At 47.2% G+C, this 8,967-nt stretch overlaps 1 pseudogene; it reads left to right on the forward strand.

Moving 5' to 3' along the window:
* Positions 1 to 1,957: 1,957 nt before the first annotated feature.
* On the forward strand, positions 1,958 to 3,022 carry LOC142440121 (mitogen-activated protein kinase 3 pseudogene; annotated as a pseudogene).
* Positions 3,023 to 8,967: the final 5,945 nt, after the last annotated feature.

Raw genomic sequence — 8,967 nt, forward strand, 5'->3', positions numbered from 1 at the left:
AACCAGGTTGGGGTGCTTTTTTTCTGTGTGGACTTAGGTGGCTCTCCACGTAGACGGCTGGTTGTTGGCATAGAAGCCTTTGGGACCCAGACACTATTCCGATGAAAGCCAGACCATCTTCAGTGATCATTTCCTGAAGGCGAGTCTCAAGCAAGGCCATGTTGTCAGAACTAACTGTTCTTGAATTGGGGCTAGAGTTAAATGGGAGCCCAGAATAACAATTTCTTGTGTGTCTTTCTAATTTTTCTAGCTGCATCTGTCATGTTTCCTTGCTTTCTAAATGATATTTTATTATGCTTTTGGCAAAACTTTATACAACAGTTTAGGTTCCCAGTAGATGGTTTCTACACACATTAAGTGACATTGGCTATATTCTCACAGTGCAAGAACATTCTCAATATTGCCATTCTGGTTGTTCCATTTCCCTTCCTCTAGTTTCCCTGCCCCTTATGCTCTCCGTTTCACTTTAAAGTAATCGCTGACCATTTGGTCTCATAGAGCTGATTTTATTTAAGGAGCACAGTACTTATGGGGGATGTGCTTTGTTGGCCCATCTGTTATTTAGCTGAGACATGATTGAACGGACTAGTTTCCCTTCAAGGTTTAAGGAGTATCTCAGAACAATTGTCTTGGAGACAAAGGTGTCCCAATCTTAGCCAGCCAAGTAAGTCTTTCTTTTGTCTTGTTAGGAATTAAAGGTTCTGTTCTACATGTTGCTCTCCTTCCATCAGGATTCATCTATTGTGGTCCTGCTCAGGGTGGTTGGTGATGGCACCTGGACACCACCTAGTGCTTCTGCTCTCGGGGTCAATGCGGCTGTGATTCTTGTTGATTATCAGTCCTGTAGGCTACTTTCTTCTTCAAGGCTTTGGTCTCCACCTTGCTCGTTTGTTCTGGACAAGTAGAGACCATTAGCTGTAGCGTAGATGGCTGCTCCTAAGCAGTGGTGGGAGTCAAATAATTTAACGCCCAGATTGCTGCTTTAATGACTGTTTAAGTATAAAAAAAGATATACTGAAAGGTAGTTTAATATTCATACAGTTAATACTTATAAACAACCCTAAAGAGGACACAGACTAGATTATGTTCTAAGGGTTTTAAATATTAATGGAAATTTTAAATAATACTTGACAAAACCCCCAATAAACTGTGATTTAAGATATTTCCACATTGCTTCTTGCCTAGCATCCTCACTTGCAATATTCTTTGCTCTTATCTGAGCATCAGCAGCAGTGTGACTTATCCTTCCCCGTCTTTCCACAGTGGGAGCAGGGCCCCACTCCTTTACAGGTAGGCTGATTAGACACTAGTCATGTGTTTGATAGACTAACACTGGCAACATCTCTTCTCTGGTCATATTATGTTTATCTTGGAAAAACCCCTGTCCACGTCTATGGAACTTACAACAATTACTCTGACACTATTTTTGGCTCTTTGGACACGTTCAGGAATCGCATAATTCACTCATCATATCTCATGGGGATTTGAGGCGTGACACAAAGCTGAAACAAATGACAGCATGGCACCCCCTGATTGGTTGGTACTTTTCTTTGCCTCTTTGTGTGATATGTTTGTTTACTGAAGTAACAGGTGCAAGGAAATGAAAACGTAGTATTTCATCCAAAGTTTAATGAGTTTTATGAAATGAATAAATATCACCAGCATAGTTCCATCTAACTTTTTTAGCCCTATGGATTGAATGAACATTATATTATGATAAAAAAAACATAAGGAATGTCAATTGGTGGTTTTCCCATTGGGCAGCCAGGCAGCAGCTCACTTTAGAGAGAAGCCTGTTTACAAGTGTGCCATGTTAGCAATCGGTTCACTGAACTCAACAAAAAGTTAGATATTGCTTCTGATGAACTGGTGCGAACAAGCTGAATTCCACCACTGCTCCTAAGCTTTCAAGACCACAACACGGGCGGAGGGGCGGGAGGAGAGGGGTGGGGTAGAGATGGCGACAACAGTGACTGAAGGGGGCAGGGGCGGGGAGCCCCGTGGAGCTGATGGGGTCTGCTTGGGGGTCTCGGCAGAGGTTGAGATCATGAAGGGGCAGCCATTCGATGCGGACCCTCGTTACTCGCAGCTGCAGTACATCGGCGAGGGCGCATACGGCATGGTCAGCCCAGCTTACGACCAAGTGTGCAAGATCAGCCCTTTGGCGCATCAGACCTACTTACTGCCAGCGCATGCTCGGGAGCTCCAGATCTTGCTGTGGCGCCTGAGACATTCTGCGGGCACCCACCCTGGAAGGCATGAGGGATGTCTCCATCGTGCAGGACCTGATGGAGACGTCCTATATAAGTTGCTCAAACCCAGCGCCTCAGCAAAGATCACATCTGCTACTTCCTCTCCCGGATCCTGCGGGGCTCAAGTACATCCGCTCAGCCAGCATGCTCCACCGCCACCTGAAGCCCTCCAACCTGTTCATCAACACCACCTATGACCTTGAGATTTGTGATTTTAGCCTGGCCTGGATCGCGGACCCTGAGCACCACACACGGGCTTCTTGATAGATCGTGTGTGGCTACCCGCTGGTACCGGGCACGAAAGATCATGCTCAACCCCAAGGGCTACTCCAAGTATATCAACATCTGGTCGGTGGGCTGTATCCTGGCTGAGATGCTCTCTAAGGCAAGCACTACCTGGACCAGGCTGAACCACGCTGAGTATTCTGGGCTCCCCGTCCCAGGAGGACCTGACCTGTATCAGATGGCTCAGAATTACCTGTAGTCTTTGCCATACAAAACCAAGGTGACCTGGGCCAAGCTTTTTCCCAAGGCAGACCCCAAAGCCCTTGAACTGCTGGACCGGATGTTGACCTTTAACCCCAATAAATGGATCACAGTGGAGGAAACATTGGTCCACCCCTACCTGGAGCAGTACTAAGACCCCCACGGATGAGCCCTTCAGCTTTGACATGGAGCTGGATGACCTCCCCAAGGAGAGGCTGAAGGAGCTCCTTTTCCAAGAGACCACTTGCTTCCAGTCTGGGGCCGAAGAGGCCCCACTAGCCTGACGGTGCCTGCTCCCTAGGGCCTGGCCCTGCCTCCTGAACACCCTGCTTCTGGACTGTTAGAAAAAATGGACACTGTGCCCCGCCCAGCCCCCAGTGGTCTCACCAGGGCGGGGAAGGCTTGGCCGTCCTCTCTCCCTGTGCTTGGAGCTGCCTGCTGTGGCCAGACCTCTGCCCTTCCATCTTTCTGCCTTCCTTTCCAAGAGTCTGAGGGGCTCAGTGGACCCCAAAGCAAACCCCTGCCTGCCCCCTGCCCCCAGCTCTGCCTACATGTCCCCCTGCTCCCCCAGTCTCTGGTTATTCTGGAATGGAGGGGCCCTGCCGGCCTTGACACTTATGAAGGGGCAGTGAGAAGGTGGGGGTTGGGGGGAAATGAGCCTAACCTTATGCTGCTCATCATGTCAGAACCGCACCCCGTCTTCCTTAAAGGAACATTTCCATGTCTCGAGGGAATGAGGAGTAGGGACCAGGCCTCAGCCCTGTCCCCTGCAATGCCGCCACATTTACTGCCCTACTGCTTCTGTGTGTGGCTGGTCAGAGGGGGAGGGGGCCATGGCGAGCCCAGTTGCCCGCCACCTCCCCGTGCCTGTGTCTAATATATAAATACAGAGGTGTGTACAAGGAAAAACAGAGACGATGACACTACTCACAAAACAACGAAGATACATTTTATGAACTCTGTTTTGCCAGTTGATTGAGAAGTCTTCCAAGACAACGGTCTAAATACTTCAAACTCAGGAAACCAATCTCACAAAGTGTCTGTTTATATCTAAGAAGTACCTGATGCTGTGCCCTGTGCTCTTTTACATACCTAGGACTAAATGTGTATACATCACAGACATACATATACAGAAGGGTAATCCAACATCATTGCAACAAAATCATAGGAGCCTATATTAAACCAAAATATCAAAATGTGAAGCTGGTTTCTCAACACATCCTCCATCTAGGTTGATGTACTTCGGAGGGTAATTTTCCCATCCAACCCTTCCCCAAAGAATTCTGCACTCAAGAGGAATGTTGTATGTAAAACAAATTTCTTACTGAGAGAACTTGTCTGCAGCCATCTACTGATCACAGAGACATGTTTAGAATAAACCCTCCCACGTGTGAGCCCTCATAGTGATAGCCAGCAGCTCTGGAGGCGTTCTGCGTGCATTCAGACACCTTGCGTGACTGGCGTACTGGCTTGAAAGACTTACGAACATAGTCTCAGAGGACAGCTTAGTCAATGGGGATAACCTAGTTAGCAAAGACGTTCTACGCTCTAATTTGGCGCACAATATCTGACATTTTAAATGCTTACCAGTAGCCATCTGAGGTGCAATTATTGGTCTCTACTTCTACGGAGCAAAAGAGAAGAGCGGAAATCAAAGACAAACAAGCAACAGGTCCACAGGACTAACCCACATGAACCTTCTACGCTGAGTTCATAAGAACTAGACGGTGCCCATTGACCATGACTGACCATTCTGACCAGGGACACCATAGACCAGTGGTTGACAATCTTCCTAATGCCGTGACCCTTTCACACAGTTCCTCACATTGTAGTGACCCCCCAGCCATAAAATTATTTTAGTTGCTACTCTATAACTGTTATTTTGCTACTGTTATAAATCTGGTGACCCCTGTGATAGGGTCATTTGGCCCCCCAAAGGGGTCGTGGACCCACAGCTTGAGAACCGCTGCAATAGACTATCCAGGGTAGAATGAAAGAAAAGCATAGAATAAAACTCAAATTCAAAAAAAAAATGTTTAAAGTCCTACGTACTTGACCAATAGAAACCAGAGAGATTCCCCAGACTATCACCTTAAGGCACCTTCTGAATTTGAAATAGAAGGTGTTTCTGTAGGGTCAGTCAAATAATAGATTGGCATACAAAAGAAATAACATCACCATGAATAATGTGCTTCCTTAAGAAATCGACTATATGAAACCAAATAGCATTGACCCAAAAGTAAAGGCAAGATGGTAAGAAAGGAAGCTGGATCCAGGGAAACCGAATGGAAATACTGAGAATTCTCACTTATGTAAAAACCGGAACCAGTGGCCTAGAATAATTTGTCTAGAATGGGTTAAGTGAGAACCTAATTTTCTGTGTAAAATTACCTAAAAGCACAATAAAGTATTATTGTTTAAAAATAAACATGTCAAATGTTTAACAACTCAATCATTGATGAGGGAACCAAACTCTTACAAAGAAATCTGAAGATTTCTCAAAGAATCACACTTTGAGTTGGAATAATAATTTTAGAAGTTCATGCAAATAATTTTAGAAGTTCATGCAAAACTGAGATCCATATCCACCAGATGATCAATAATCAGTTGCATTCTGCCAGATGCACTCGGAATTTCTGTGGACAGGAATAATTTGCATTATTATCAAACTGTTGTTATTGAACTTTAGGAAGTTGAGAAATAATTGTACCAAAGGTAGAGATGACCGGGAGGGGTAAGTTACTTAGGTCACTCACTAAATTTCAGTCTTTCGTAATTTTATCCTAATCCTTGATTCCATCCCTCCTCTCCTCCCTGCCCCCAAGAATTCCCCATGCCCACAGACCTCACTGCCCTGTTTGTACCAGCCGGCGGACCCTCTCTTCCCAGACTACAGGTGATGGGCCAGGCTTGAAAATCTAACCTGGGAGAACCAACTCATCTTTCTGGATTAGCCAACCATAGGCTTCCAAGAGTTTGCCATCTGCTTCTATGATGGGGATGGAGACACTAGAACGGTGACGGAGCTGAGGGTGGGCTGGGCTCTGTAAGAGGTGAGAGAAGAAGAATGGATCAGGAAGCGGAGAGAAGACCCCTGTGGTTCTGGCAAGAAGCAAAACCAACCACCTGCCGAGTGAGCTTCCTGAGCTTCCGGTCAGGGAATGACTTCCTACAGTCATATTCTGTGAGCGCCCACCTTTGTACTTGGGTAAGCTTGAAAGGGTGCCTGTTCCAACAGCTCCCTCCCTAAGACAACGACCCACATCTAAGCCATAATAGAACCTAAGATACCAGCAACCTCTTCAGTCATGGGAGCACTTTCCCACAGAGCCCAGCATCTGTGTTAGCGCGATGGGGCTTTATGGCAGCCCCAGAGGACAGGGAACAGGGTGAGCTATGATAAAATGCAACCGGACAAAGACCTGACTCTGCACCATGGGCATTCGCCTTACCTCCTGTGAACAGATTTTCTTACCTTAAAAACGGACAGTGCACCTCTCTGGCTTGCTTCCCAGGTGTTCTATGGGGGTCTAGTGAGAGACATAAACCTGAGCTTACTTTTGAGGCCACAGTCTTGCAGGGGCAAGGGAGCTGTGTAGTTGGGAGAAAAGATTTTTTGCAAATGGTCACTCGTGATTAATTGATGGGGAGGCTCTCAAGCAAAGGATCAGATTTCACGGATATGTACACATATATCTATATCACTCAGCAGTCCTTAGAGAGAAATGCCCATTCGGCGTAAGGCAAGACAGGATGAGCTCTACCCAAAGCAGGGGTCTTCTCCACCTGAAACCACGGATCAGCCCCTTAATTCACGCACTGAGCACCGACTGAGCACCTACTGTGTGGTATGTACTATACCAGGGACTCAGACACTGAGATGAAGACAGTCAGCTCCTGTCCCGGAGGAATTGGGAGGCAGACATACAAAAAGTGCAGCATTAAGTAGTGTGATAAGCACAGGAGCCTGGTGATGCAACTGAGTTCAACATTGGGCTGGTAACAGACAGGTCAGCAGTTCAAATCCACCCTCCATTCCACAGAGGCGAGACTGGACACTCTGCATCCACAGACTAACAATCTTGGAAATCCTGTCCTATGGTCTCTATGCATTGAAATGGACTCCCATGCAATAGGGTTGGTTTGGTTTGGGTGATGACCCAGAGACAAACTAAAAGATATTCTGGGAACCCCAGTCCCTATCCCACTGCGGCATGGAGAATCAGCAGGCAGGGCAGGGCAGGGAAGTCTGGGGTGGCTGGGGTGAGATGAAGAGGCGTGTGTTGAAAGGGTCAATGGGGCAGAGTCACATGGGGCCTGGGAGAGAGGTTTGTGCTTCATTTGCAGGTTATGGAATTCAAGAGTGTGAGTCCTGCAGTCAGGTGTACATTTTTTAACAATCACTCCGGTGCCTGTGGGAAATGAGTTAGGGCAACAGAAGGGAGGCACAAAGACCCACAAAGAGGTGACTTTATAGTCATTCAAGCAAGAAGTGACAATCTGAACCAAAGAGACGGAGGAAAGTAACAGATGTCAGAAATGTGTGGCCGGCCTGCGCGCTCACGAGGTGCCGAAGGGACCAGTACCAGCATCAAAGAGCAAAAAATCATATCATTGTGGGCTCACCTCCCTGATACGATCGCCGAAGACAAATGGGTGCATAAGCAAATGTGGTGAAGAAAGCTGATGGTGCCCGGCTATCAAAAGATATAGCGTCTGGGGTCTTAAAGTCTTGAAGATAAATAAGTGGCCATCTAGCTCAGAAGCAACAAAGTCCACATGGAAGAAGCACACCAGGCTGTGTGATCACAAGGTGTCGAAGGGATCAGGCATCATCAGAACAAAAAATCTTATCATAGTGAATGAGGGTGGGGAGTGCAGAGTGGAGACCCAAAGCCTATTTGTAGGCCACTGGACATCCCCTTACAGGAGGGTCTCGGGGAGGAGATGAGCCAGTCAGGGTGTGATGTAGTAACAATGAAACATAAAACTTTCTTCTAGTTCCTAAATGCTTCCACCTCCCACACTATCACGATCCCAATTCTACCTTACAAATCTGGCTAGACTAGAGGATGCACACTGGTACAGATAGGAACTGGAAACACAGGGAATCTAGGACAGATGAACCCTTCAGGACCAGTGGTGTGAGTGGCGATACTGGGAGGGTAGAGAAGGGTGCGTTGGAAAGGGAGAACTGATTACAAGGATCTACATGTGACCTCCTCCCTGGAGGACGGACAACAGAAAAGTGGGTGAAGGGAGGCGTTGGACAGGGCAAGATATGACAAATAATAATTTATGGATTATCAAGGGTTCATGAGGGAGTGGGGAGCGAGGAGGGAAGAGAAAAGGTGAGAAGCTGATGCCAGGGGCTTAGGTGGAGAGCAGGTATTTTGAGAATGATTAGGGCAATGAATGTACAGATGTGCTTTACACATTGATATATGTATGGATTGTGATAAGAGCTGTATGAGCCCCTAATAAAATGATTTTTAAAAAAAGAAATGTGTAGGCCAGAACGGACCTTGAGAACAAAACAATCGCGACCTTCAGTCTTCCGACATGATGAAGATGTAGCAGGGTTGTCACCAACATCCGAGAAAGGAACCATAGGAGCAGCTTTGTTGCTTTGTCAGGCAGTGCTGGGGAAGGATGGGCTCAGTTGGAGATGGGCTGAATACGAAGGCCCTGTGGACATCCGGGCGTCCTAAGGACAGATAGACATGGACCTGAGACTTAGGGGAAAGGTCAGACTATGAAACCATCAAGTGGAGTGTGGTGAGAAGAAGGAAACGGGAAGAAACGGAGGGCCATTAAGCCGGTTGGCCCTGAGCATGAGGGTGGGAGAGAAGCCTAGAGAGGAGGAGGGAATGTTTAGAATGCTTGTTAGGGGTCATAGGGGAGGAGCTGGTCCAGACCTAGCAAGACAGGGGCCAAGTGACTTTGGAAATCCTGAATCTACACTGGCATTTATCTATGCCCTCACCCCTGACCAAGAGCCAGGGCCACAGGTTGGCCTGTAGGTCAGTGTTGGGACCAGCTAGGGTCTGGCAGTAGGCAGTGAAGTGTGCGAAGCAGAGAGAGGCCTCACTTGCACAGGATAGAGCTGAACCTAGAGAAGGGCTTCCCAGACAGAGACTGCATCCTCAGTGCCTCCATATCACAGCTAAGAGGAGCAAAGTGATCCCCTCTTGCCAAGGGCGTATTATCATTGTTGGCCTAAGATAAC

The sequence above is a fragment of the Tenrec ecaudatus genome, chromosome 2, assembly GCF_050624435.1.
Source record: "Tenrec ecaudatus isolate mTenEca1 chromosome 2, mTenEca1.hap1, whole genome shotgun sequence".
In the NCBI taxonomy this organism is placed as follows: Eukaryota; Metazoa; Chordata; class Mammalia; order Afrosoricida; family Tenrecidae; genus Tenrec; species Tenrec ecaudatus.